The sequence below is a fragment of the Rosa rugosa genome, chromosome 6, assembly GCF_958449725.1.
Source record: "Rosa rugosa chromosome 6, drRosRugo1.1, whole genome shotgun sequence".
Classification (NCBI taxonomy): domain Eukaryota; kingdom Viridiplantae; phylum Streptophyta; class Magnoliopsida; order Rosales; family Rosaceae; genus Rosa; species Rosa rugosa.
Window position 1 is genome coordinate 20,515,901 of NC_084825.1, and position 23,883 is coordinate 20,539,783.

A 23,883-nucleotide genomic window follows, 5' to 3' on the forward strand; every position below is an offset into this window, starting at 1 on the left:
CGGCGGAGAGGTGGTGCGGTTGAGACGCCAACTAAAAACTTTCATAAGCTTGGGGTAATGTATGGAAGCACTTTAGGGAGCTGAGCGAAGGGAGTTTATATAGATTGATTCCGCATACACTAACGGGTGCGATCATACCAGCAATAATGCACCGGATCCCATCAGAACTCCGAAGTTAAGCTTGCTTGGGCGAGAGCAGTACTAGGATGGGTGACCTCCTGGGAAGTCCTCGTGTTGCACCCCTCTTTTTATGTTTTTTTTTTTTTTTTTTTCGGTTCATTAAGTTGCTTTTTTGATTTCGGCTACTTTGTCCATGTACTAATTCAATCCAACTCTTCGAAGGCTTGTGAGATTGAAGGAAAGCTCACCGGCCGCGGAGATTAGATATGTTAAGACGCAAAAGATTGGCCTTGGGCCTTGGGGCTCTTGGGCTTTGTTTGATCGAGGAGTTGTTTTTGCTAGATTTTTTATTCATTTATTTTGTTTTAAATTTTTATATTTATTTTCATTTTCTAACAGCAATAAAAGTGTATCCCGGCGGAGAGGTGGTGCGGTTGAGACGCCAACTAAAAACTTTCATAAGCTTGGGGTAATGTATGGAAGCACTTTAGGGAGCTGAGCGAAGGGAGTTTATATAGATTGATTCCGCATACACTAACGGGTGCGATCATACCAGCAATAATGCACCGGATCCCATCAGAACTCCGAAGTTAAGCTTGCTTGGGCGAGAGCAGTACTAGGATGGGTGACCTCCTGGGAAGTCCTCGTGTTGCACCCCTCTTTTTATGTTTTTTTTTTTTTTTTTGTTTCGGTTCATTAAGTTGCTTTTTTGATTTCGGCTACTTTGTCCATGTACTAATTCAATCCAACTCTTCGAAGGCTTGTGAGATTGAAGGAAAGCTCACCGGCCGCGGAGATTAGATATGTTAAGACGCAAAAGATTGGCCTTGGGCCTTGGGGCTCTTGGGCTTTGTTTGATCGAGGAGTTGTTTTTGCTAGATTTTTTATTCATTTATTTTGTTTTAAATTTTTATATTTATTTTCATTTTCTAACAGCAATAAAAGTGTATCCCGGCGGAGAGGTGGTGCGGTTGAGACGCCAACTAAAAACTTTCATAAGCTTGGGGTAATGTATGGAAGCACTTTAGGGAGCTGAGCGAAGGGAGTTTATATAGATTGATTCCGCATACACTAACGGGTGCGATCATACCAGCAATAATGCACCGGATCCCATCAGAACTCCGAAGTTAAGCTTGCTTGGGCGAGAGCAGTACTAGGATGGGTGACCTCCTGGGAAGTCCTCGTGTTGCACCCCTCTTTTTATGTTTTTTTTTTTTTTTTTGTTTCGGTTCATTAAGTTGCTTTTTTGATTTCGGCTACTTTGTCCATGTACTAATTCAATCCAACTCTTCGAAGGCTTGTGAGATTGAAGGAAAGCTCACCGGCCGCGGAGATTAGATATGTTAAGACGCAAAAGATTGGCCTTGGGCCTTGGGGCTCTTGGGCTTTGTTTGATCGAGGAGTTGTTTTTGCTAGATTTTTTATTCATTTATTTTGTTTTAAATTTTTATATTTATTTTCATTTTCTAACAGCAATAAAAGTGTATCCCGGCGGAGAGGTGGTGCGGTTGAGACGCCAACTAAAAACTTTCATAAGCTTGGGGTAATGTATGGAAGCACTTTAGGGAGCTGAGCGAAGGGAGTTTATATAGATTGATTCCGCATACACTAACGGGTGCGATCATACCAGCAATAATGCACCGGATCCCATCAGAACTCCGAAGTTAAGCTTGCTTGGGCGAGAGCAGTACTAGGATGGGTGACCTCCTGGGAAGTCCTCGTGTTGCACCCCTCTTTTTATGTTTTTTTTTTTTTTTTTGTTTCGGTTCATTAAGTTGCTTTTTTGATTTCGGCTACTTTGTCCATGTACTAATTCAATCCAACTCTTCGAAGGCTTGTGAGATTGAAGGAAAGCTCACCGGCCGCGGAGATTAGATATGTTAAGACGCAAAAGATTGGCCTTGGGCCTTGGGGCTCTTGGGCTTTGTTTGATCGAGGAGTTGTTTTTGCTAGATTTTTTATTCATTTATTTTGTTTTAAATTTTTATATTTATTTTCATTTTCTAACAGCAATAAAAGTGTATCCCGGCGGAGAGGTGGTGCGGTTGAGACGCCAACTAAAAACTTTCATAAGCTTGGGGTAATGTATGGAAGCACTTTAGGGAGCTGAGCGAAGGGAGTTTATATAGATTGATTCCGCATACACTAACGGGTGCGATCATACCAGCAATAATGCACCGGATCCCATCAGAACTCCGAAGTTAAGCTTGCTTGGGCGAGAGCAGTACTAGGATGGGTGACCTCCTGGGAAGTCCTCGTGTTGCACCCCTCTTTTTATGTTTTTTTTTTTTTTTTGTTTCGGTTCATTAAGTTGCTTTTTTGATTTCGGCTACTTTGTCCATGTACTAATTCAATCCAACTCTTCGAAGGCTTGTGAGATTGAAGGAAAGCTCACCGGCCGCGGAGATTAGATATGTTAAGACGCAAAAGATTGGCCTTGGGCCTTGGGGCTCTTGGGCTTTGTTTGATCGAGGAGTTGTTTTTGCTAGATTTTTTATTCATTTATTTTGTTTTAAATTTTTATATTTATTTTCATTTTCTAACAGCAATAAAAGTGTATCCCGGCGGAGAGGTGGTGCGGTTGAGACGCCAACTAAAAACTTTCATAAGCTTGGGGTAATGTATGGAAGCACTTTAGGGAGCTGAGCGAAGGGAGTTTATATAGATTGATTCCGCATACACTAACGGGTGCGATCATACCAGCAATAATGCACCGGATCCCATCAGAACTCCGAAGTTAAGCTTGCTTGGGCGAGAGCAGTACTAGGATGGGTGACCTCCTGGGAAGTCCTCGTGTTGCACCCCTCTTTTTATGTTTTTTTTTTTTTTTTGTTTCGGTTCATTAAGTTGCTTTTTTGATTTCGGCTACTTTGTCCATGTACTAATTCAATCCAACTCTTCGAAGGCTTGTGAGATTGAAGGAAAGCTCACCGGCCGCGGAGATTAGATATGTTAAGACGCAAAAGATTGGCCTTGGGCCTTGGGGCTCTTGGGCTTTGTTTGATCGAGGAGTTGTTTTTGCTAGATTTTTTATTCATTTATTTTGTTTTAAATTTTTATATTTATTTTCATTTTCTAACAGCAATAAAAGTGTATCCCGGCGGAGAGGTGGTGCGGTTGAGACGCCAACTAAAAACTTTCATAAGCTTGGGGTAATGTATGGAAGCACTTTAGGGAGCTGAGCGAAGGGAGTTTATATAGATTGATTCCGCATACACTAACGGGTGCGATCATACCAGCAATAATGCACCGGATCCCATCAGAACTCCGAAGTTAAGCTTGCTTGGGCGAGAGCAGTACTAGGATGGGTGACCTCCTGGGAAGTCCTCGTGTTGCACCCCTCTTTTTATGTTTTTTTTTTTTTTTTTGTTTCGGTTCATTAAGTTGCTTTTTTGATTTCGGCTACTTTGTCCATGTACTAATTCAATCCAACTCTTCGAAGGCTTGTGAGATTGAAGGAAAGCTCACCGGCCGCGGAGATTAGATATGTTAAGACGCAAAAGATTGGCCTTGGGCCTTGGGGCTCTTGGGCTTTGTTTGATCGAGGAGTTGTTTTTGCTAGATTTTTTATTCATTTATTTTGTTTTAAATTTTTATATTTATTTTCATTTTCTAACAGCAATAAAAGTGTATCCCGGCGGAGAGGTGGTGCGGTTGAGACGCCAACTAAAAACTTTCATAAGCTTGGGGTAATGTTTGGAAGCACTTTAGGGAGCTGAGCGAAGGGAGTTTATATAGATTGATTCCGCATACACTAACGGGTGCGATCATACCAGCAATAATGCACCGGATCCCATCAGAACTCCGAAGTTAAGCTTGCTTGGGCGAGAGCAGTACTAGGATGGGTGACCTCCTGGGAAGTCCTCGTGTTGCACCCCTCTTTTTATGTTTTTTTTTTTTTTTTTGTTTCGGTTCATTAAGTTGCTTTTTTGATTTCGGCTACTTTGTCCATGTACTAATTCAATCCAACTCTTCGAAGGCTTGTGAGATTGAAGGAAAGCTCACCGGCCGCGGAGATTAGATATGTTAAGACGCAAAAGATTGGCCTTGGGCCTTGGGGCTCTTGGGCTTTGTTTGATCGAGGAGTTGTTTTTGCTAGATTTTTTATTCATTTATTTTGTTTTAAATTTTTATATTTATTTTCATTTTCTAACAGCAATAAAAGTGTATCCCGGCGGAGAGGTGGTGCGGTTGAGACGCCAACTAAAAACTTTCATAAGCTTGGGGTAATGTATGGAAGCACTTTAGGGAGCTGAGCGAAGGGAGTTTATATAGATTGATTCCGCATACACTAACGGGTGCGATCATACCAGCAATAATGCACCGGATCCCATCAGAACTCCGAAGTTAAGCTTGCTTGGGCGAGAGCAGTACTAGGATGGGTGACCTCCTGGGAAGTCCTCGTGTTGCACCCCTCTTTTTATGTTTTTTTTTTTTTTTTTGTTTCGGTTCATTAAGTTGCTTTTTTGATTTCGGCTACTTTGTCCATGTACTAATTCAATCCAACTCTTCGAAGGCTTGTGAGATTGAAGGAAAGCTCACCGGCCGCGGAGATTAGATATGTTAAGACGCAAAAGATTGGCCTTGGGCCTTGGGGCTCTTGGGCTTTGTTTGATCGAGGAGTTGTTTTTGCTAGATTTTTTATTCATTTATTTTGTTTTAAATTTTTATATTTATTTTCATTTTCTAACAGCAATAAAAGTGTATCCCGGCGGAGAGGTGGTGCGGTTGAGACGCCAACTAAAAACTTTCATAAGCTTGGGGTAATGTATGGAAGCACTTTAGGGAGCTGAGCGAAGGGAGTTTATATAGATTGATTCCGCATACACTAACGGGTGCGATCATACCAGCAATAATGCACCGGATCCCATCAGAACTCCGAAGTTAAGCTTGCTTGGGCGAGAGCAGTACTAGGATGGGTGACCTCCTGGGAAGTCCTCGTGTTGCACCCCTCTTTTTATGTTTTTTTTTTTTTTTTTGTTTCGGTTCATTAAGTTGCTTTTTTGATTTCGGCTACTTTGTCCATGTACTAATTCAATCCAACTCTTCGAAGGCTTGTGAGATTGAAGGAAAGCTCACCGGCCGCGGAGATTAGATATGTTAAGACGCAAAAGATTGGCCTTGGGCCTTGGGGCTCTTGGGCTTTGTTTGATCGAGGAGTTGTTTTTGCTAGATTTTTTATTCATTTATTTTGTTTTAAATTTTTATATTTATTTTCATTTTCTAACAGCAATAAAAGTGTATCCCGGCGGAGAGGTGGTGCGGTTGAGACGCCAACTAAAAACTTTCATAAGCTTGGGGTAATGTATGGAAGCACTTTAGGGAGCTGAGCGAAGGGAGTTTATATAGATTGATTCCGCATACACTAACGGGTGCGATCATACCAGCAATAATGCACCGGATCCCATCAGAACTCCGAAGTTAAGCTTGCTTGGGCGAGAGCAGTACTAGGATGGGTGACCTCCTGGGAAGTCCTCGTGTTGCACCCCTCTTTTTATGTTTTTTTTTTTTTTTTTGTTTCGGTTCATTAAGTTGCTTTTTTGATTTCGGCTACTTTGTCCATGTACTAATTCAATCCAACTCTTCGAAGGCTTGTGAGATTGAAGGAAAGCTCACCGGCCGCGGAGATTAGATATGTTAAGACGCAAAAGATTGGCCTTGGGCCTTGGGGCTCTTGGGCTTTGTTTGATCGAGGAGTTGTTTTTGCTAGATTTTTTATTCATTTATTTTGTTTTAAATTTTTATATTTATTTTCATTTTCTAACAGCAATAAAAGTGTATCCCGGCGGAGAGGTGGTGCGGTTGAGACGCCAACTAAAAACTTTCATAAGCTTGGGGTAATGTATGGAAGCACTTTAGGGAGCTGAGCGAAGGGAGTTTATATAGATTGATTCCGCATACACTAACGGGTGCGATCATACCAGCAATAATGCACCGGATCCCATCAGAACTCCGAAGTTAAGCTTGCTTGGGCGAGAGCAGTACTAGGATGGGTGACCTCCTGGGAAGTCCTCGTGTTGCACCCCTCTTTTTATGTTTTTTTTTTTTTTTTTGTTTCGGTTCATTAAGTTGCTTTTTTGATTTCGGCTACTTTGTCCATGTACTAATTCAATCCAACTCTTCGAAGGCTTGTGAGATTGAAGGAAAGCTCACCGGCCGCGGAGATTAGATATGTTAAGACGCAAAAGATTGGCCTTGGGCCTTGGGGCTCTTGGGCTTTGTTTGATCGAGGAGTTGTTTTTGCTAGATTTTTTATTCATTTATTTTGTTTTAAATTTTTATATTTATTTTCATTTTCTAACAGCAATAAAAGTGTATCCCGGCGGAGAGGTGGTGCGGTTGAGACGCCAACTAAAAACTTTCATAAGCTTGGGGTAATGTATGGAAGCACTTTAGGGAGCTGAGCGAAGGGAGTTTATATAGATTGATTCCGCATACACTAACGGGTGCGATCATACCAGCAATAATGCACCGGATCCCATCAGAACTCCGAAGTTAAGCTTGCTTGGGCGAGAGCAGTACTAGGATGGGTGACCTCCTGGGAAGTCCTCGTGTTGCACCCCTCTTTTTATGTTTTTTTTTTTTTTTTTGTTTCGGTTCATTAAGTTGCTTTTTTGATTTCGGCTACTTTGTCCATGTACTAATTCAATCCAACTCTTCGAAGGCTTGTGAGATTGAAGGAAAGCTCACCGGCCGCGGAGATTAGATATGTTAAGACGCAAAAGATTGGCCTTGGGCCTTGGGGCTCTTGGGCTTTGTTTGATCGAGGAGTTGTTTTTGCTAGATTTTTTATTCATTTATTTTGTTTTAAATTTTTATATTTATTTTCATTTTCTAACAGCAATAAAAGTGTATCCCGGCGGAGAGGTGGTGCGGTTGAGACGCCAACTAAAAACTTTCATAAGCTTGGGGTAATGTATGGAAGCACTTTAGGGAGCTGAGCGAAGGGAGTTTATATAGATTGATTCCGCATACACTAACGGGTGCGATCATACCAGCAATAATGCACCGGATCCCATCAGAACTCCGAAGTTAAGCTTGCTTGGGCGAGAGCAGTACTAGGATGGGTGACCTCCTGGGAAGTCCTCGTGTTGCACCCCTCTTTTTATGTTTTTTTTTTTTTTTTGTTTCGGTTCATTAAGTTGCTTTTTTGATTTCGGCTACTTTGTCCATGTACTAATTCAATCCAACTCTTCGAAGGCTTGTGAGATTGAAGGAAAGCTCACCGGCCGCGGAGATTAGATATGTTAAGACGCAAAAGATTGGCCTTGGGCCTTGGGGCTCTTGGGCTTTGTTTGATCGAGGAGTTGTTTTTGCTAGATTTTTTATTCATTTATTTTGTTTTAAATTTTTATATTTATTTTCATTTTCTAACAGCAATAAAAGTGTATCCCGGCGGAGAGGTGGTGCGGTTGAGACGCCAACTAAAAACTTTCATAAGCTTGGGGTAATGTATGGAAGCACTTTAGGGAGCTGAGCGAAGGGAGTTTATATAGATTGATTCCGCATACACTAACGGGTGCGATCATACCAGCAATAATGCACCGGATCCCATCAGAACTCCGAAGTTAAGCTTGCTTGGGCGAGAGCAGTACTAGGATGGGTGACCTCCTGGGAAGTCCTCGTGTTGCACCCCTCTTTTTATGTTTTTTTTTTTTTTTTGTTTCGGTTCATTAAGTTGCTTTTTTGATTTCGGCTACTTTGTCCATGTACTAATTCAATCCAACTCTTCGAAGGCTTGTGAGATTGAAGGAAAGCTCACCGGCCGCGGAGATTAGATATGTTAAGACGCAAAAGATTGGCCTTGGGCCTTGGGGCTCTTGGGCTTTGTTTGATCGAGGAGTTGTTTTTGCTAGATTTTTTATTCATTTATTTTGTTTTAAATTTTTATATTTATTTTCATTTTCTAACAGCAATAAAAGTGTATCCCGGCGGAGAGGTGGTGCGGTTGAGACGCCAACTAAAAACTTTCATAAGCTTGGGGTAATGTATGGAAGCACTTTAGGGAGCTGAGCGAAGGGAGTTTATATAGATTGATTCCGCATACACTAACGGGTGCGATCATACCAGCAATAATGCACCGGATCCCATCAGAACTCCGAAGTTAAGCTTGCTTGGGCGAGAGCAGTACTAGGATGGGTGACCTCCTGGGAAGTCCTCGTGTTGCACCCCTCTTTTTATGTTTTTTTTTTTTTTTTTGTTTCGGTTCATTAAGTTGCTTTTTTGATTTCGGCTACTTTGTCCATGTACTAATTCAATCCAACTCTTCGAAGGCTTGTGAGATTGAAGGAAAGCTCACCGGCCGCGGAGATTAGATATGTTAAGACGCAAAAGATTGGCCTTGGGCCTTGGGGCTCTTGGGCTTTGTTTGATCGAGGAGTTGTTTTTGCTAGATTTTTTATTCATTTATTTTGTTTTAAATTTTTATATTTATTTTCATTTTCTAACAGCAATAAAAGTGTATCCCGGCGGAGAGGTGGTGCGGTTGAGACGCCAACTAAAAACTTTCATAAGCTTGGGGTAATGTATGGAAGCACTTTAGGGAGCTGAGCGAAGGGAGTTTATATAGATTGATTCCGCATACACTAACGGGTGCGATCATACCAGCAATAATGCACCGGATCCCATCAGAACTCCGAAGTTAAGCTTGCTTGGGCGAGAGCAGTACTAGGATGGGTGACCTCCTGGGAAGTCCTCGTGTTGCACCCCTCTTTTTATGTTTTTTTTTTTTTTTTTGTTTCGGTTCATTAAGTTGCTTTTTTGATTTCGGCTACTTTGTCCATGTACTAATTCAATCCAACTCTTCGAAGGCTTGTGAGATTGAAGGAAAGCTCACCGGCCGCGGAGATTAGATATGTTAAGACGCAAAAGATTGGCCTTGGGCCTTGGGGCTCTTGGGCTTTGTTTGATCGAGGAGTTGTTTTTGCTAGATTTTTTATTCATTTATTTTGTTTTAAATTTTTATATTTATTTTCATTTTCTAACAGCAATAAAAGTGTATCCCGGCGGAGAGGTGGTGCGGTTGAGACGCCAACTAAAAACTTTCATAAGCTTGGGGTAATGTATGGAAGCACTTTAGGGAGCTGAGCGAAGGGAGTTTATATAGATTGATTCCGCATACACTAACGGGTGCGATCATACCAGCAATAATGCACCGGATCCCATCAGAACTCCGAAGTTAAGCTTGCTTGGGCGAGAGCAGTACTAGGATGGGTGACCTCCTGGGAAGTCCTCGTGTTGCACCCCTCTTTTTATGTTTTTTTTTTTTTTTTTGTTTCGGTTCATTAAGTTGCTTTTTTGATTTCGGCTACTTTGTCCATGTACTAATTCAATCCAACTCTTCGAAGGCTTGTGAGATTGAAGGAAAGCTCACCGGCCGCGGAGATTAGATATGTTAAGACGCAAAAGATTGGCCTTGGGCCTTGGGGCTCTTGGGCTTTGTTTGATCGAGGAGTTGTTTTTGCTAGATTTTTTATTCATTTATTTTGTTTTAAATTTTTATATTTATTTTCATTTTCTAACAGCAATAAAAGTGTATCCCGGCGGAGAGGTGGTGCGGTTGAGACGCCAACTAAAAACTTTCATAAGCTTGGGGTAATGTATGGAAGCACTTTAGGGAGCTGAGCGAAGGGAGTTTATATAGATTGATTCCGCATACACTAACGGGTGCGATCATACCAGCAATAATGCACCGGATCCCATCAGAACTCCGAAGTTAAGCTTGCTTGGGCGAGAGCAGTACTAGGATGGGTGACCTCCTGGGAAGTCCTCGTGTTGCACCCCTCTTTTTATGTTTTTTTTTTTTTTTGTTTCGGTTCATTAAGTTGCTTTTTTGATTTCGGCTACTTTGTCCATGTACTAATTCAATCCAACTCTTCGAAGGCTTGTGAGATTGAAGGAAAGCTCACCGGCCGCGGAGATTAGATATGTTAAGACGCAAAAGATTGGCCTTGGGCCTTGGGGCCCTTGGGCTTTGTTTGATCGAGGAGTTGTTTTTGCTAGATTTTTTATTCATTTATTTTGTTTTAAATTTTTATATTTATTTTCATTTTCTAACAGCAATAAAAGTGTATCCCGGCGGAGAGGTGGTGCGGTTGAGACGCCAACTAAAAACTTTCATAAGCTTGGGGTAATGTATGGAAGCACTTTAGGGAGCTGAGCGAAGGGAGTTTATATAGATTGATTCCGCATACACTAACGGGTGCGATCATACCAGCAATAATGCACCGGATCCCATCAGAACTCCGAAGTTAAGCTTGCTGGGGCGAGAGCAGTACTAGGATGGGTGACCTCCTGGGAAGTCCTCGTGTTGCACCCCTCTTTTTATGTTTTTTTTTTTTTTTTGTTTCGGTTCATTAAGTTGCTTTTTTGATTTCGGCTACTTTGTCAATGTACTAATTCAATCCAACTCTTCGAAGGCTTGTGAGATTGAAGGAAAGCTCACCGGCCGCGGAGATTAGATATGTTAAGACGCAAAAGATTGGCCTTGGGCCTTGGGGCCCTTGGGCTTTGTTTGATCGAGGAGTTGTTTTTGCTAGATTTTTTATTCATTTATTTTGTTTTAAATTTTTATATTTATTTTCATTTTCTAACAGCAATAAAAGTGTATCCCGGCGGAGAGGTGGTGCGGTTGAGACGCCAACTAAAAACTTTCATAAGCTTGGGGTAATGTATGGAAGCACTTTAGGGAGCTGAGCGAAGGGAGTTTATATAGATTGATTCCGCATACACTAACGGGTGCGATCATACCAGCAATAATGCACCGGATCCCATCAGAACTCCGAAGTTAAGCTTGCTTGGGCGAGAGCAGTACTAGGATGGGTGACCTCCTGGGAAGTCCTCGTGTTGCACCCCTCTTTTTATGTTTTTTTTTTTTTTTTGTTTCGGTTCATTAAGTTGCTTTTTTGATTTCGGCTACTTTGTCCATGTACTAATTCAATCCAACTCTTCGAAGGCTTGTGAGATTGAAGGAAAGCTCACCGGCCGCGGAGATTAGATATGTTAAGACGCAAAAGATTGGCCTTGGGCCTTGGGGCTCTTGGGCTTTGTTTGATCGAGGAGTTGTTTTTGCTAGATTTTTTATTCATTTATTTTGTTTTAAATTTTTATATTTATTTTCATTTTCTAACAGCAATAAAAGTGTATCCCGGCGGAGAGGTGGTGCGGTTGAGACGCCAACTAAAAACTTTCATAAGCTTGGGGTAATGTATGGAAGCACTTTAGGGAGCTGAGCGAAGGGAGTTTATATAGATTGATTCCGCATACACTAACGGGTGCGATCATACCAGCAATAATGCCCCGGATCCCATCAGAACTCCGAAGTTAAGCTTGCTTGGGCGAGAGCAGTACTAGGATGGGTGACCTCCTGGGAAGTCCTCGTGTTGCACCCCTCTTTTTATGTTTTTTTTTTTTTTTTGTTTCGGTTCATTAAGTTGCTTTTTTGATTTCGGCTACTTTGTCCATGTACTAATTCAATCCAACTCTTCGAAGGCTTGTGAGATTGAAGGAAAGCTCACCGGCCGCGGAGATTAGATATGTTAAGACGCAAAAGATTGGCCTTGGGCCTTGGGGCTCTTGGGCTTTGTTTGATCGAGGAGTTGTTTTTGCTAGATTTTTTATTCATTTATTTTGTTTTAAATTTTTATATTTATTTTCATTTTCTAACAGCAATAAAAGTGTATCCCGGCGGAGAGGTGGTGCGGTTGAGACGCCAACTAAAAACTTTCATAAGCTTGGGGTAATGTATGGAAGCACTTTAGGGAGCTGAGCGAAGGGAGTTTATATAGATTGATTCCGCATACACTAACGGGTGCGATCATACCAGCAATAATGCACCGGATCCCATCAGAACTCCGAAGTTAAGCTTGCTTGGGCGAGAGCAGTACTAGGATGGGTGACCTCCTGGGAAGTCCTCGTGTTGCACCCCTCTTTTTATGTTTTTTTTTTTTTTTGTTTCGGTTCATTAAGTTGCTTTTTTGATTTCGGCTACTTTGTCCATGTACTAATTCAATCCAACTCTTCGAAGGCTTGTGAGATTGAAGGAAAGCTCACCGGCCGCGGAGATTAGATATGTTAAGACGCAAAAGATTGGCCTTGGGCCTTGGGGCCCTTGGGCTTTGTTTGATCGAGGAGTTGTTTTTGCTAGATTTTTTATTCATTTATTTTGTTTTAAATTTTTATATTTATTTTCATTTTCTAACAGCAATAAAAGTGTATCCCGGCGGAGAGGTGGTGCGGTTGAGACGCCAACTAAAAACTTTCATAAGCTTGGGGTAATGTATGGAAGCACTTTAGGGAGCTGAGCGAAGGGAGTTTATATAGATTGATTCCGCATACACTAACGGGTGCGATCATACCAGCAATAATGCACCGGATCCCATCAGAACTCCGAAGTTAAGCTTGCTGGGGCGAGAGCAGTACTAGGATGGGTGACCTCCTGGGAAGTCCTCGTGTTGCACCCCTCTTATTATGTTTTTTTTTTTTTTTTGTTTCGGTTCATTAAGTTGCTTTTTTGATTTCGGCTACTTTGTCAATGTACTAATTCAATCCAACTCTTCGAAGGCTTGTGAGATTGAAGGAAAGCTCACCGGCCGCGGAGATTAGATATGTTAAGACGCAAAAGATTGGCCTTGGGCCTTGGGGCCCTTGGGCTTTGTTTGATCGAGGAGTTGTTTTTGCTAGATTTTTTATTCATTTATTTTGTTTTAAATTTTTATATTTATTTTCATTTTCTAACAGCAATAAAAGTGTATCCCGGCGGAGAGGTGGTGCGGTTGAGACGCCAACTAAAAACTTTCATAAGCTTGGGGTAATGTATGGAAGCACTTTAGGGAGCTGAGCGAAGGGAGTTTATATAGATTGATTCCGCATACACTAACGGGTGCGATCATACCAGCAATAATGCACCGGATCCCATCAGAACTCCGAAGTTAAGCTTGCTTGGGCGAGAGCAGTACTAGGATGGGTGACCTCCTGGGAAGTCCTCGTGTTGCACCCCTCTTTTTATGTTTTTTTTTTTTTTTTGTTTCGGTTCATTAAGTTGCTTTTTTGATTTCGGCTACTTTGTCCATGTACTAATTCAATCCAACTCTTCGAAGGCTTGTGAGATTGAAGGAAAGCTCACCGGCCGCGGAGATTAGATATGTTAAGACGCAAAAGATTGGCCTTGGGCCTTGGGGCTCTTGGGCTTTGTTTGATCGAGGAGTTGTTTTTGCTAGATTTTTTATTCATTTATTTTGTTTTAAATTTTTATATTTATTTTCATTTTCTAACAGCAATAAAAGTGTATCCCGGCGGAGAGGTGGTGCGGTTGAGACGCCAACTAAAAACTTTCATAAGCTTGGGGTAATGTATGGAAGCACTTTAGGGAGCTGAGCGAAGGGAGTTTATATAGATTGATTCCGCATACACTAACGGGTGCGATCATACCAGCAATAATGCCCCGGATCCCATCAGAACTCCGAAGTTAAGCTTGCTTGGGCGAGAGCAGTACTAGGATGGGTGACCTCCTGGGAAGTCCTCGTGTTGCACCCCTCTTTTTATGTTTTTTTTTTTTTTTTGTTTCGGTTCATTAAGTTGCTTTTTTGATTTCGGCTACTTTGTCCATGTACTAATTCAATCCAACTCTTCGAAGGCTTGTGAGATTGAAGGAAAGCTCACCGGCCGCGGAGATTAGATATGTTAAGACGCAAAAGATTGGCCTTGGGCCTTGGGGCTCTTGGGCTTTGTTTGATCGAGGAGTTGTTTTTGCTAGATTTTTTATTCATTTATTTTGTTTTAAATTTTTATATTTATTTTCATTTTCTAACAGCAATAAAAGTGTATCCCGGCGGAGAGGTGGTGCGGTTGAGACGCCAACTAAAAACTTTCATAAGCTTGGGGTAATGTATGGAAGCACTTTAGGGAGCTGAGCGAAGGGAGTTTATATAGATTGATTCCGCATACACTAACGGGTGCGATCATACCAGCAATAATGCACCGGATCCCATCAGAACTCCGAAGTTAAGCTTGCTTGGGCGAGAGCAGTACTAGGATGGGTGACCTCCTGGGAAGTCCTCGTGTTGCACCCCTCTTTTTATGTTTTTTTTTTTTTTTGTTTCGGTTCATTAAGTTGCTTTTTTGATTTCGGCTACTTTGTCCATGTACTAATTCAATCCAACTCTTCGAAGGCTTGTGAGATTGAAGGAAAGCTCACCGGCCGCGGAGATTAGATATGTTAAGACGCAAAAGATTGGCCTTGGGCCTTGGGGCCCTTGGGCTTTGTTTGATCGAGGAGTTGTTTTTGCTAGATTTTTTATTCATTTATTTTGTTTTAAATTTTTATATTTATTTTCATTTTCTAACAGCAATAAAAGTGTATCCCGGCGGAGAGGTGGTGCGGTTGAGACGCCAACTAAAAACTTTCATAAGCTTGGGGTAATGTATGGAAGCACTTTAGGGAGCTGAGCGAAGGGAGTTTATATAGATTGATTCCGCATACACTAACGGGTGCGATCATACCAGCAATAATGCACCGGATCCCATCAGAACTCCGAAGTTAAGCTTGCTGGGGCGAGAGCAGTACTAGGATGGGTGACCTCCTGGGAAGTCCTCGTGTTGCACCCCTCTTTTTATGTTTTTTTTTTTTTTTTGTTTCGGTTCATTAAGTTGCTTTTTTGATTTCGGCTACTTTGTCAATGTACTAATTCAATCCAACTCTTCGAAGGCTTGTGAGATTGAAGGAAAGCTCACCGGCCGCGGAGATTAGATATGTTAAGACGCAAAAGATTGGCCTTGGGCCTTGGGGCCCTTGGGCTTTGTTTGATCGAGGAGTTGTTTTTGCTAGATTTTTTATTCATTTATTTTGTTTTAAATTTTTATATTTATTTTCATTTTCTAACAGCAATAAAAGTGTATCCCGGCGGAGAGGTGGTGCGGTTGAGACGCCAACTAAAAACTTTCATAAGCTTGGGGTAATGTATGGAAGCACTTTAGGGAGCTGAGCGAAGGGAGTTTATATAGATTGATTCCGCATACACTAACGGGTGCGATCATACCAGCAATAATGCACCGGATCCCATCAGAACTCCGAAGTTAAGCTTGCTGGGGCGAGAGCAGTACTAGGATGGGTGACCTCCTGGGAAGTCCTCGTGTTGCACCCCTCTTTTTATGTTTTTTTTTTTTTTTTGTTTCGGTTCATTAAGTTGCTTTTTTGATTTCGGCTACTTTGTCCATGTACTAATTCAATCCAACTCTTCGAAGGCTTGTGAGATTGAAGGAAAGCTCACCGGCCGCGGAGATTAGATATGTTAAGACGCAAAAGATTGGCCTTGGGCCTTGGGGCCCTTGGGCTTTGTTTGATCGAGGAGTTGTTTTTGCTAGATTTTTTATTCATTTATTTTGTTTTAAATTTTTATATTTATTTTCATTTTCTAACAGCAATAAAAGTGTATCCCGGCGGAGAGGTGGTGCGGTTGAGACGCCAACTAAAAACTTTCATAAGCTTGGGGTAATGTATGGAAGCACTTTAGGGAGCTGAGCGAAGGGAGTTTATATAGATTGATTCCGCATACACTAACGGGTGCGATCATACCAGCAATAATGCACCGGATCCCATCAGAACTCCGAAGTTAAGCTTGCTTGGGCGAGAGCAGTACTAGGATGGGTGACCTCCTGGGAAGTCCTCGTGTTGCACCCCTCTTTTTATGTTTTTTTTTTTTTTTTTGTTTCGGTTCATTAAGTTGCTTTTTTGATTTCGGCTACTTTGTCCATGTACTAATTCAATCCAACTCTTCGAAGGCTTGTGAGATTGAAGGAAAGCTCACCGGCCGCGGAGATTAGATATGTTAAGACGCAAAAGATTGGCCTTGGGCCTTGGGGCCCTTGGGCTTTGTTTGATCGAGGAGTTGTTTTTGCTAGATTTTTTATTCATTTATTTTGTTTTAAATTTTTATATTTATTTTCATTTTCTAACAGCAATAAAAGTGTATCCCGGCGGAGAGGTGGTGCGGTTGAGACGCCAACTAAAAACTTTCATAAGCTTGGGGTAATGTATGGAAGCACTTTAGGGAGCTGAGCGAAGGGAGTTTATATAGATTGATTCCGCATACACTAACGGGTGCGATCATACCAGCAATAATGCACCGGATCCCATCAGAACTCCGAAGTTAAGCTTGCTGGGGCGAGAGCAGTACTAGGATGGGTGACCTCCTGGGAAGTCCTCGTGTTGCACCCCTCTTTTTATGTTTTTTTTTTTTTTTGTTTCGGTTCATTAAGTTGCTTTTTTGATTTCGGCTACTTTGTCCATGTACTAATTCAATCCAACTCTTCGAAGGCTTGTGAGATTGAAGGAAAGCTCACCGGCCGCGGAGATTAGATATGTTAAGACGCAAAAGATTGGCCTTGGGCCTTGGGGCTCTTGGGCTTTGTTTGATCGAGGAGTTGTTTTTGCTAGATTTTTTATTCATTTATTTTGTTTTAAATTTTTATATTTATTTTCATTTTCTAACAGCAATAAAAGTGTATCCCGGCGGAGAGGTGGTGCGGTTGAGACGCCAACAAAAAACTTTCATAAGCTTGGGGTAATGTATGGAAGCACTTTAGGGAGCTGAGCGAAGGGAGTTTATATAGATTGATTCCGCATACACTAACGGGTGCGATCATACCAGCAATAATGCACCGGATCCCATCAGAACTCCGAAGTTAAGCTTGCTTGGGCGAGAGCAGTACTAGGATGGGTGACCTCCTGGGAAGTCCTCGTGTTGCACCCCTCTTTTTATGTTTTTTTTTTTTTTGTTTCGGTTCATTAAGTTGCTTTTTTGATTTCGGCTACTTTGTCCATGTACTAATTCAATCCAACTCTTCGAAGGCTTGTGAGATTGAAGGAAAGCTCACCGGCCGCGGAGATTAGATATGTTAAGACGCAAAAGATTGGCCTTGGGCCTTGGGGCCCTTGGGCTTTGTTTGATCGAGGAGTTGTTTTTGCTAGATTTTTTATTCATTTATTTTGTTTTAAATTTTTATATTTATTTTCATTTTCTAACAGCAATAAAAGTGTATCCCGGCGGAGAGGTGGTGCGGTTGAGACGCCAACTAAAAACTTTCATAAGCTTGGGGTAATGTATGGAAGCACTTTAGGGAGCTGAGCGAAGGGAGTTTATATAGATTGATTCCGCATACACTAACGGGTGCGATCATACCAGCAATAATGCACCGGATCCCATCAGAACTCCGAAGTTAAGCTTGCTGGGGCGAGAGCAGTACTAGGATGGGTGACCTCCTGGGAAGTCCTCGTGTTGCACCCCTCTTTTTATGTTTTTTTTTTTTTTTTTGTTTCGGTTCATTAAGTTGCTTTTTTGATTTCGGCTACTTTGTCCATGTACTAATTCAATCCAACTCTTCGAAGGCTTGTGAGATTGAAGGAAAGCTCACCGGCCGCGGAGATTAGATATGTTAAGACGCAAAAGATTGGCCTTGGGCCTTGGGGCTCTTGGGCTTTGTTTGATCGAGGAGTTGTTTTTGCTAGATTTTTTATTCATTTATTTTGTTTTAAATTTTTATATTTATTTTCATTTTCTAACAGCAATAAAAGTGTATCCCGGCGGAGAGGTGGTGCGGTTGAGACGCCAACTAAAAACTTTCATAAGCTTGGGGTAATGTATGGAAGCACTTTAGGGAGCTGAGCGAAGGGAGTTTATATAGATTGATTCCGCATACACTAACGGGTGCGATCATACCAGCAATAATGCACCGGATCCCATCAGAACTCCGAAGTTAAGCTTGCTTGGGCGAGAGCAGTACTAGGATGGGTGACCTCCTGGGAAGTCCTCGTGTTGCACCCCTCTTTTTATGTTTTTTTTTTTTTTTGTTTCGGTTCATTAAGTTGCTTTTTTGATTTCGGCTACTTTGTCCATGTACTAATTCAATCCAACTCTTCGAAGGCTTGTGAGATTGAAGGAAAGCTCACCGGCCGCGGAGATTAGATATGTTAAGACGCAAAAGATTGGCCTTGGGCCTTGGGGCCCTTGGGCTTTGTTTGATCGAGGAGTTGTTTTTGCTAGATTTTTTATTCATTTATTTTGTTTTAAATTTTTATATTTATTTTCATTTTCTAACAGCAATAAAAGTGTATCCCGGCGGAGAGGTGGTGCGGTTGAGACGCCAACTAAAAACTTTCATAAGCTTGGGGTAATGTATGGAAGCACTTTAGGGAGCTGAGCGAAGGGAGTTTATATAGATTGATTCCGCATACACTAACGGGTGCGATCATACCAGCAATAATGCACCGGATCCCATCAGAACTCCGAAGTTAAGCTTGCTGGGGCGAGAGCAGTACTAGGATGGGTGACCTCCTGGGAAGTCCTCGTGTTGCACCCCTCTTTTTATGTTTTTTTTTTTTTTTTTGTTTCGGTTCATTAAGTTGCTTTTTTGATTTCGGCTACTTTGTCAATGTACTAATTCAATCCAACTCTTCGAAGGCTTGTGAGATTGAAGGAAAGCTCACCGGCCGCGGAGATTAGATATGTTAAGACGCAAAAGATTGGCCTTGGGCCTTGGGGCCCTTGGGCTTTGTTTGATCGAGGAGTTGTTTTTGCTAGATTTTTTATTCATTTATTTTGTTTTAAATTTTTATATTTATTTTCATTTTCTAACAGCAATAAAAGTGTATCCCGGCGGAGAGGTGGTGCGGTTGAGACGCCAACTAAAAACTTTCATAAGCTTGGGGTAATGTATGGAAGCACTTTAGGGAGCTGAGCGAAGGGAGTTTATATAGATTGATTCCGCATACGCTAACGGGTGCGATCATACCAGCAATAATGCACCGGATCCCATCAGAACTCCGAAGTTAAGCTTGCTTGGGCGAGAGCAGTACTAGGATGGGTGACCTCCTGGGAAGTCCTCGTGTTGCACCCCTCTTTTTATGTTTTTTTTTTTTTTTTGTTTCGGTTCATTAAGTTGCTTTTTTGATTTCGGCTACTTTGTCCATGTACTAATTCAATCCAACTCTTCGAAGGCTTGTGAGATTGAAGGAAAGCTCACCGGCCGCGGAGATTAGATATGTTAAGACGCAAAAGATTGGCCTTGGGCCTTGGGGCTCTTGGGCTTTGTTTGATCGAGGAGTTGTTTTTGCTAGATTTTTTATTCATTTATTTTGTTTTAAATTTTTATATTTATTTTCATTTTCTAACAGCAATAAAAGTGTATCCCGGCGGAGAGGTGGTGCGGTTGAGACGCCAACTAAAAACTTTCATAAGCTTGGGGTAATGTATGGAAGCACTTTAGGGAGCTGAGCGAAGGGAGTTTATATAGATTGATTCCGCATACACTAACGGGTGCGATCATACCAGCAATAATGCACCGGATCCCATCAGAACTCCGAAGTTAAGCTTGCTTGGGCGAGAGCAGTACTAGGATGGGTGACCTCCTGGGAAGTCCTCGTGTTGCACCCCTCTTTTTATGTTTTTTTTTTTTTTTTGTTTCGGTTCATTAAGTTGCTTTTTTGATTTCGGCTACTTTGTCCATGTACTAATTCAATCCAACTCTTCGAAGGCTTGTGAGATTGAAGGAAAGCTCACCGGCCGCGGAGATTAGATATGTTAAGACGCAAAAGATTGGCCTTGGGCCTTGGGGCTCTTGGGCTTTGTTTGATCGAGGAGTTGTTTTTGCTAGATTTTTTATTCATTTATTTTGTTTTAAATTTTTATATTTATTTTCATTTTCTAACAGCAATAAAAGTGTATCCCGGCGGAGAGGTGGTGCGGTTGAGACGCCATCTAAAAACTTTCATAAGCTTGGGGTAATGTATGGAAGCACTTTAGGGAGCTGAGCGAAGGGAGTTTATATAGATTGATTCCGCATACACTAACGGGTGCGATCATACCAGCAATAATGCACCGGATCCCATCAGAACTCCGAAGTTAAGCTTGCTTGGGCGAGAGCAGTACTAGGATGGGTGACCTCCTGGGAAGTCCTCGTGTTGCACCCCTCTTTTTATGTTTTTTTTTTTTTTTTGTTTCGGTTCATTAAGTTGCTTTTTTGATTTCGGCTACTTTGTCCATGTACTAATTCAATCCAACTCTTCGAAGGCTTGTGAGATTGAAGGAAAGCTCACCGGCCGCGGAGATTAGATATGTTAAGACGCAAAAGATTGGCCTTGGGCCTTGGGGCTCTTGGGCTTTGTTTGATCGAGGAGTTGTTTTTGCTAGATTTTTTATTCATTTATTTTGTTTTAAATTTTTATATTTATTTTCATTTTCTAACAGCAATAAAAGTGTATCCCGGCGGAGAGGTGGTGCGGTTGAGACGCCAACTAAAAACTTTCATAAGCTTGGGGTAATGTATGGAAGCACTTTAGGGAGCTGAGCGAAGGGAGTTTATATAGATTGATTCCGCATACACTAACGGGTGCGATCATACCAGCAATAATGCACCGGATCCCATCAGAACTCCGAAGTTAAGCTTGCTTGGGCGAGAGCAGTACTAGGATGGGTGACCTCCTGGGAAGTCCTCGTGTTGCACCCCTCTTTTTATGTTTTTTTTTTTTTTTTGTTTCGGTTCATTAAGTTGCTTTTTTGATTTCGGCTACTTTGTCCATGTACTAATTCAATCCAACTCTTCGAAGGCTTGTGAGATTGAAGGAAAGCTCACCGGCCGCGGAGATTAGATATGTTAAGACGCAAAAGATTGGCCTTGGGCCTTGGGGCTCTTGGGCTTTGTTTGATCGAGGAGTTGTTTTTGCTAGATTTTTTATTCATTTATTTTGTTTTAAATTTTTATATTTATTTTCATTTTCTAACAGCAATAAAAGTGTATCCCGGCGGAGAGGTGGTGCGGTTGAGACGCCAACTAAAAACTTTCATAAGCTTGGGGTAATGTATGGAAGCACTTTAGGGAGCTGAGCGAAGGGAGTTTATATAGATTGATTCCGCATACACTAACGGGTGCGATCATACCAGCAATAATGCACCGGATCCCATCAGAACTCCGAAGTTAAGCTTGCTTGGGCGAGAGCAGTACTAGGATGGGTGACCTCCTGGGAAGTCCTTGTGTTGCACCCCTCTTTTTATGTTTTTTTTTTTTTTTTTGTTTCGGTTCATTAAGTTGCTTTTTTGATTTCGGCTACTTTGTCCATGTACTAATTCAATCCAACTCTTCGAAGGCTTGTGAGATTGAAGGAAAGCTCACCGGCCGCGGAGATTAGATATGTTAAGACGCAAAAGATTGGCCTTGGGCCTTGGGGCTCTTGGGCTTTGTTTGATCGAGGAGTTGTTTTTGCTAGATTTTTTATTCATTTATTTTGTTTTAAATTTTTATATTTATTTTCATTTTCTAACAGCAATAAAAGTGTATCCCGGCGGAGAGGTGGTGCGGTTGAGACGCCAACTAAAAACTTTCATAAGCTTGGGGTAATGTATGGAAGCACTTTAGGGAGCTGAGCGAAGGGAGTTTATATAGATTGATTCCGCATACACTAACGGGTGCGATCATACCAGCAATAATGCACCGGATCCCATCAGAACTCCGAAGTTAAGCTTGCTTGGGCGAGAGCAGTACTAGGATGGGTGACCTCCTGGGAAGTCCTCGTGTTGCACCCCTCTTTTTATGTTTTTTTTTTTTTTTTGTTTCGGTTCATTAAGTTGCTTTTTTGATTTCGGCTACTTTGTCCATGTACTAATTCAATCCAACTCTTCGAAGGCTTGTGAGATTGAAGGAAAGCTCACCGGCCGCGGAGATTAGATATGTTAAGACGCAAAAGATTGGCCTTGGGCCTTGGGGCTCTTGGGCTTTGTTTGATCGAGGAGTTGTTTTTGCTAGATTTTTTATTCATTTATTTTGTTTTAAATTTTTATATTTATTTTCATTTTCTAACAGCAATAAAAGTGTATCCCGGCGGAGAGGTGGTGCGGTTGAGACGCCAACTAAAAACTTTCATAAGCTTGGGGTAATGTATGGAAGCACTTTAGGGAGCTGAGCGAAGGGAGTTTATATAGATTGATTCCGCATACACTAACGGGTGCGATCATACCAGCAATAATGCACCGGATCCCATCAGAACTCCGAAGTTAAGCTTGCTTGGGCGAGAGCAGTACTAGGATGGGTGACCTCCTGGGAAGTCCTCGTGTTGCACCCCTCTTTTTATGTTTTTTTTTTTTTTTTGTTTCGGTTCATTAAGTTGCTTTTTTGATTTCGGCTACTTTGTCCATGTACTAATTCAATCCAACTCTTCGAAGGCTTGTGAGATTGAAGGAAAGCTCACCGGCCGCGGAGATTAGATATGTTAAGACGCAAAAGATTGGCCTTGGGCCTTGGGGCTCTTGGGCTTTGTTTGATCGAGGAGTTGTTTTTGCTAGATTTTTTATTCATTTATTTTGTTTTAAATTTTTATATTTATTTTCATTTTCTAACAGCAATAAAAGTGTATCCCGGCGGAGAGGTGGTGCGGTTGAGACGCCAACTAAAAACTTTCATAAGCTTGGGGTAATGTATGGAAGCACTTTAGGGAGCTGAGCGAAGGGAGTTTATATAGATTGATTCCGCATACACTAACGGGTGCGATCATACCAGCAATAATGCACCGGATCCCATCAGAACTCCGAAGTTAAGCTTGCTTGGGCGAGAGCAGTACTAGGATGGGTGACCTCCTGGGAAGTCCTCGTGTTGCACCCCTCTTTTTATGTTTTTTTTTTTTTTTGTTTCGGTTCATTAAGTTGCTTTTTTGATTTCGGCTACTTTGTCCATGTACTAATTCAATCCAACTCTTCGAAGGCTTGTGAGATTGAAGGAAAGCTCACCGGCCGCGGAGATTAGATATGTTAAGACGCAAAAGATTGGCCTTGGGCCTTGGGGCTCTTGGGCTTTGTTTGATCGAGGAGTTGTTTTTGCTAGATTTTTTATTCATTTATTTTGTTTTAAATTTTTATATTTATTTTCATTTTCTAACAGCAATAAAAGTGTATCCCGGCGGAGAGGTGGTGCGGTTGAGACGCCAACTAAAAACTTTCATAAGCTTGGGGTAATGTATGGAAGCACTTTAGGGAGCTGAGCGAAGGGAGTTTATATAGATTGATTCCGCATACACTAACGGGTGCGATCATACCAGCAATAATGCACCGGATCCCATCAGAACTCCGAAGTTAAGCTTGCTTGGGCGAGAGCAGTACTAGGATGGGTGACCTCCTGGGAAGTCCTCGTGTTGCACCCCTCTTTTTATGTTTTTTTTTTTTTTTGTTTCGGTTCATTAAGTTGCTTTTTTGATTTCGGCTACTTTGTCCATGTACTAATTCAATCCAACTCTTCGAAGGCTTGTGAGATTGAAGGAAAGCTCACCGGCCGCGGAGATTAGATATGTTAAGACGCAAAAGATTGGCCTTGGGCCTTGGGGCTCTTGGGCTTTGTTTGATCGAGGAGTTGTTTTTGCTAGATTTTTTATTCATTTATTTTGTTTTAAATTTTTATATTTATTTTCATTTTCTAACAGCAATAAAAGTGTATCCCGGCGGAGAGGTGGTGCGGTTGAGACGCCAACTAAAAACTTTCATAAGCTTGGGGTAATGTATGGAAGCACTTTAGGGAGCTGAGCGAAGGGAGTTTATATAGATTGATTCCGCATACACTAACGGGTGCGATCATACCAGCAATAATGCACCGGATCCCATCAGAACTCCGAAGTTAAGCTTGCTTGGGCGAGAGCAGTACTAGGATGGGTGACCTCCTGGGAAGTCCTCGTGTTGCACCCCTCTTTTTATGTTTTTTTTTTTTTTTGTTTCGGTTCATTAAGTTGCTTTT

The 23,883-nt window shown here is 41.7% G+C and overlaps 45 non-coding genes across 45 annotated transcripts; all 45 read left to right on the forward strand.

The window, feature by feature from the left end:
- The first annotated feature begins 124 nt into the window (after positions 1-124).
- LOC133719203 (5S ribosomal RNA) lies at positions 125-243 on the forward strand. The gene has a single exon (XR_009850928.1). It is a non-coding gene; the product is annotated as a 5S ribosomal RNA (ribosomal RNA).
- A 416-nt stretch (positions 244-659) lies between these two features.
- On the forward strand, positions 660-778 carry LOC133719204 (5S ribosomal RNA). Its single transcript, XR_009850929.1, has one exon. It is a non-coding gene; the product is annotated as a 5S ribosomal RNA (ribosomal RNA).
- A 418-nt stretch (positions 779-1,196) lies between these two features.
- On the forward strand, positions 1,197-1,315 carry LOC133719205 (5S ribosomal RNA). The gene has a single exon (XR_009850930.1). It is a non-coding gene; the product is annotated as a 5S ribosomal RNA (ribosomal RNA).
- Positions 1,316-1,733: 418 nt separating this feature from the next.
- Positions 1,734-1,852, forward strand: LOC133719206 (5S ribosomal RNA). The gene has a single exon (XR_009850931.1). It is a non-coding gene; the product is annotated as a 5S ribosomal RNA (ribosomal RNA).
- Positions 1,853-2,270: 418 nt separating this feature from the next.
- On the forward strand, positions 2,271-2,389 carry LOC133719207 (5S ribosomal RNA). Its single transcript, XR_009850932.1, has one exon. It is a non-coding gene; the product is annotated as a 5S ribosomal RNA (ribosomal RNA).
- Positions 2,390-2,806: 417 nt separating this feature from the next.
- LOC133719208 (5S ribosomal RNA) lies at positions 2,807-2,925 on the forward strand. The gene has a single exon (XR_009850933.1). It is a non-coding gene; the product is annotated as a 5S ribosomal RNA (ribosomal RNA).
- A 417-nt stretch (positions 2,926-3,342) lies between these two features.
- LOC133719209 (5S ribosomal RNA) lies at positions 3,343-3,461 on the forward strand. Its single transcript, XR_009850934.1, has one exon. It is a non-coding gene; the product is annotated as a 5S ribosomal RNA (ribosomal RNA).
- Positions 3,462-3,879: 418 nt separating this feature from the next.
- LOC133719210 (5S ribosomal RNA) lies at positions 3,880-3,998 on the forward strand. The gene has a single exon (XR_009850935.1). It is a non-coding gene; the product is annotated as a 5S ribosomal RNA (ribosomal RNA).
- Positions 3,999-4,416: 418 nt separating this feature from the next.
- LOC133719211 (5S ribosomal RNA) lies at positions 4,417-4,535 on the forward strand. Its single transcript, XR_009850936.1, has one exon. It is a non-coding gene; the product is annotated as a 5S ribosomal RNA (ribosomal RNA).
- A 418-nt stretch (positions 4,536-4,953) lies between these two features.
- LOC133719212 (5S ribosomal RNA) lies at positions 4,954-5,072 on the forward strand. Its single transcript, XR_009850937.1, has one exon. It is a non-coding gene; the product is annotated as a 5S ribosomal RNA (ribosomal RNA).
- A 418-nt stretch (positions 5,073-5,490) lies between these two features.
- On the forward strand, positions 5,491-5,609 carry LOC133719215 (5S ribosomal RNA). Its single transcript, XR_009850939.1, has one exon. It is a non-coding gene; the product is annotated as a 5S ribosomal RNA (ribosomal RNA).
- A 418-nt stretch (positions 5,610-6,027) lies between these two features.
- Positions 6,028-6,146, forward strand: LOC133719216 (5S ribosomal RNA). Its single transcript, XR_009850940.1, has one exon. It is a non-coding gene; the product is annotated as a 5S ribosomal RNA (ribosomal RNA).
- Positions 6,147-6,564: 418 nt separating this feature from the next.
- Positions 6,565-6,683, forward strand: LOC133719217 (5S ribosomal RNA). The gene has a single exon (XR_009850941.1). It is a non-coding gene; the product is annotated as a 5S ribosomal RNA (ribosomal RNA).
- Positions 6,684-7,101: 418 nt separating this feature from the next.
- Positions 7,102-7,220, forward strand: LOC133719218 (5S ribosomal RNA). The gene has a single exon (XR_009850942.1). It is a non-coding gene; the product is annotated as a 5S ribosomal RNA (ribosomal RNA).
- A 417-nt stretch (positions 7,221-7,637) lies between these two features.
- On the forward strand, positions 7,638-7,756 carry LOC133719219 (5S ribosomal RNA). The gene has a single exon (XR_009850943.1). It is a non-coding gene; the product is annotated as a 5S ribosomal RNA (ribosomal RNA).
- Positions 7,757-8,173: 417 nt separating this feature from the next.
- Positions 8,174-8,292, forward strand: LOC133719220 (5S ribosomal RNA). The gene has a single exon (XR_009850944.1). It is a non-coding gene; the product is annotated as a 5S ribosomal RNA (ribosomal RNA).
- A 418-nt stretch (positions 8,293-8,710) lies between these two features.
- On the forward strand, positions 8,711-8,829 carry LOC133719221 (5S ribosomal RNA). Its single transcript, XR_009850945.1, has one exon. It is a non-coding gene; the product is annotated as a 5S ribosomal RNA (ribosomal RNA).
- A 418-nt stretch (positions 8,830-9,247) lies between these two features.
- LOC133719222 (5S ribosomal RNA) lies at positions 9,248-9,366 on the forward strand. Its single transcript, XR_009850946.1, has one exon. It is a non-coding gene; the product is annotated as a 5S ribosomal RNA (ribosomal RNA).
- A 418-nt stretch (positions 9,367-9,784) lies between these two features.
- Positions 9,785-9,903, forward strand: LOC133719223 (5S ribosomal RNA). The gene has a single exon (XR_009850947.1). It is a non-coding gene; the product is annotated as a 5S ribosomal RNA (ribosomal RNA).
- A 416-nt stretch (positions 9,904-10,319) lies between these two features.
- LOC133719619 (5S ribosomal RNA) lies at positions 10,320-10,438 on the forward strand. Its single transcript, XR_009851347.1, has one exon. It is a non-coding gene; the product is annotated as a 5S ribosomal RNA (ribosomal RNA).
- Positions 10,439-10,855: 417 nt separating this feature from the next.
- Positions 10,856-10,974, forward strand: LOC133719224 (5S ribosomal RNA). The gene has a single exon (XR_009850948.1). It is a non-coding gene; the product is annotated as a 5S ribosomal RNA (ribosomal RNA).
- A 417-nt stretch (positions 10,975-11,391) lies between these two features.
- On the forward strand, positions 11,392-11,510 carry LOC133718938 (5S ribosomal RNA). Its single transcript, XR_009850678.1, has one exon. It is a non-coding gene; the product is annotated as a 5S ribosomal RNA (ribosomal RNA).
- A 417-nt stretch (positions 11,511-11,927) lies between these two features.
- On the forward strand, positions 11,928-12,046 carry LOC133719226 (5S ribosomal RNA). The gene has a single exon (XR_009850950.1). It is a non-coding gene; the product is annotated as a 5S ribosomal RNA (ribosomal RNA).
- A 416-nt stretch (positions 12,047-12,462) lies between these two features.
- LOC133719620 (5S ribosomal RNA) lies at positions 12,463-12,581 on the forward strand. Its single transcript, XR_009851348.1, has one exon. It is a non-coding gene; the product is annotated as a 5S ribosomal RNA (ribosomal RNA).
- A 417-nt stretch (positions 12,582-12,998) lies between these two features.
- On the forward strand, positions 12,999-13,117 carry LOC133719227 (5S ribosomal RNA). The gene has a single exon (XR_009850951.1). It is a non-coding gene; the product is annotated as a 5S ribosomal RNA (ribosomal RNA).
- A 417-nt stretch (positions 13,118-13,534) lies between these two features.
- Positions 13,535-13,653, forward strand: LOC133718939 (5S ribosomal RNA). Its single transcript, XR_009850679.1, has one exon. It is a non-coding gene; the product is annotated as a 5S ribosomal RNA (ribosomal RNA).
- A 417-nt stretch (positions 13,654-14,070) lies between these two features.
- Positions 14,071-14,189, forward strand: LOC133719228 (5S ribosomal RNA). The gene has a single exon (XR_009850952.1). It is a non-coding gene; the product is annotated as a 5S ribosomal RNA (ribosomal RNA).
- Positions 14,190-14,605: 416 nt separating this feature from the next.
- On the forward strand, positions 14,606-14,724 carry LOC133719621 (5S ribosomal RNA). The gene has a single exon (XR_009851349.1). It is a non-coding gene; the product is annotated as a 5S ribosomal RNA (ribosomal RNA).
- Positions 14,725-15,141: 417 nt separating this feature from the next.
- On the forward strand, positions 15,142-15,260 carry LOC133719622 (5S ribosomal RNA). Its single transcript, XR_009851351.1, has one exon. It is a non-coding gene; the product is annotated as a 5S ribosomal RNA (ribosomal RNA).
- A 417-nt stretch (positions 15,261-15,677) lies between these two features.
- On the forward strand, positions 15,678-15,796 carry LOC133719229 (5S ribosomal RNA). Its single transcript, XR_009850953.1, has one exon. It is a non-coding gene; the product is annotated as a 5S ribosomal RNA (ribosomal RNA).
- Positions 15,797-16,214: 418 nt separating this feature from the next.
- On the forward strand, positions 16,215-16,333 carry LOC133719623 (5S ribosomal RNA). Its single transcript, XR_009851352.1, has one exon. It is a non-coding gene; the product is annotated as a 5S ribosomal RNA (ribosomal RNA).
- A 416-nt stretch (positions 16,334-16,749) lies between these two features.
- LOC133719230 (5S ribosomal RNA) lies at positions 16,750-16,868 on the forward strand. Its single transcript, XR_009850954.1, has one exon. It is a non-coding gene; the product is annotated as a 5S ribosomal RNA (ribosomal RNA).
- Positions 16,869-17,283: 415 nt separating this feature from the next.
- LOC133719624 (5S ribosomal RNA) lies at positions 17,284-17,402 on the forward strand. The gene has a single exon (XR_009851353.1). It is a non-coding gene; the product is annotated as a 5S ribosomal RNA (ribosomal RNA).
- A 418-nt stretch (positions 17,403-17,820) lies between these two features.
- Positions 17,821-17,939, forward strand: LOC133719232 (5S ribosomal RNA). Its single transcript, XR_009850956.1, has one exon. It is a non-coding gene; the product is annotated as a 5S ribosomal RNA (ribosomal RNA).
- A 416-nt stretch (positions 17,940-18,355) lies between these two features.
- LOC133719625 (5S ribosomal RNA) lies at positions 18,356-18,474 on the forward strand. Its single transcript, XR_009851354.1, has one exon. It is a non-coding gene; the product is annotated as a 5S ribosomal RNA (ribosomal RNA).
- A 418-nt stretch (positions 18,475-18,892) lies between these two features.
- On the forward strand, positions 18,893-19,011 carry LOC133719233 (5S ribosomal RNA). Its single transcript, XR_009850957.1, has one exon. It is a non-coding gene; the product is annotated as a 5S ribosomal RNA (ribosomal RNA).
- Positions 19,012-19,428: 417 nt separating this feature from the next.
- On the forward strand, positions 19,429-19,547 carry LOC133719234 (5S ribosomal RNA). Its single transcript, XR_009850958.1, has one exon. It is a non-coding gene; the product is annotated as a 5S ribosomal RNA (ribosomal RNA).
- Positions 19,548-19,964: 417 nt separating this feature from the next.
- Positions 19,965-20,083, forward strand: LOC133719235 (5S ribosomal RNA). Its single transcript, XR_009850959.1, has one exon. It is a non-coding gene; the product is annotated as a 5S ribosomal RNA (ribosomal RNA).
- Positions 20,084-20,500: 417 nt separating this feature from the next.
- On the forward strand, positions 20,501-20,619 carry LOC133719236 (5S ribosomal RNA). Its single transcript, XR_009850960.1, has one exon. It is a non-coding gene; the product is annotated as a 5S ribosomal RNA (ribosomal RNA).
- A 417-nt stretch (positions 20,620-21,036) lies between these two features.
- On the forward strand, positions 21,037-21,155 carry LOC133719616 (5S ribosomal RNA). Its single transcript, XR_009851343.1, has one exon. It is a non-coding gene; the product is annotated as a 5S ribosomal RNA (ribosomal RNA).
- Positions 21,156-21,573: 418 nt separating this feature from the next.
- Positions 21,574-21,692, forward strand: LOC133719238 (5S ribosomal RNA). The gene has a single exon (XR_009850962.1). It is a non-coding gene; the product is annotated as a 5S ribosomal RNA (ribosomal RNA).
- A 417-nt stretch (positions 21,693-22,109) lies between these two features.
- LOC133719239 (5S ribosomal RNA) lies at positions 22,110-22,228 on the forward strand. Its single transcript, XR_009850963.1, has one exon. It is a non-coding gene; the product is annotated as a 5S ribosomal RNA (ribosomal RNA).
- A 417-nt stretch (positions 22,229-22,645) lies between these two features.
- Positions 22,646-22,764, forward strand: LOC133719240 (5S ribosomal RNA). Its single transcript, XR_009850964.1, has one exon. It is a non-coding gene; the product is annotated as a 5S ribosomal RNA (ribosomal RNA).
- Positions 22,765-23,180: 416 nt separating this feature from the next.
- On the forward strand, positions 23,181-23,299 carry LOC133719241 (5S ribosomal RNA). The gene has a single exon (XR_009850965.1). It is a non-coding gene; the product is annotated as a 5S ribosomal RNA (ribosomal RNA).
- A 416-nt stretch (positions 23,300-23,715) lies between these two features.
- Positions 23,716-23,834, forward strand: LOC133719242 (5S ribosomal RNA). The gene has a single exon (XR_009850966.1). It is a non-coding gene; the product is annotated as a 5S ribosomal RNA (ribosomal RNA).
- Positions 23,835-23,883: the final 49 nt, after the last annotated feature.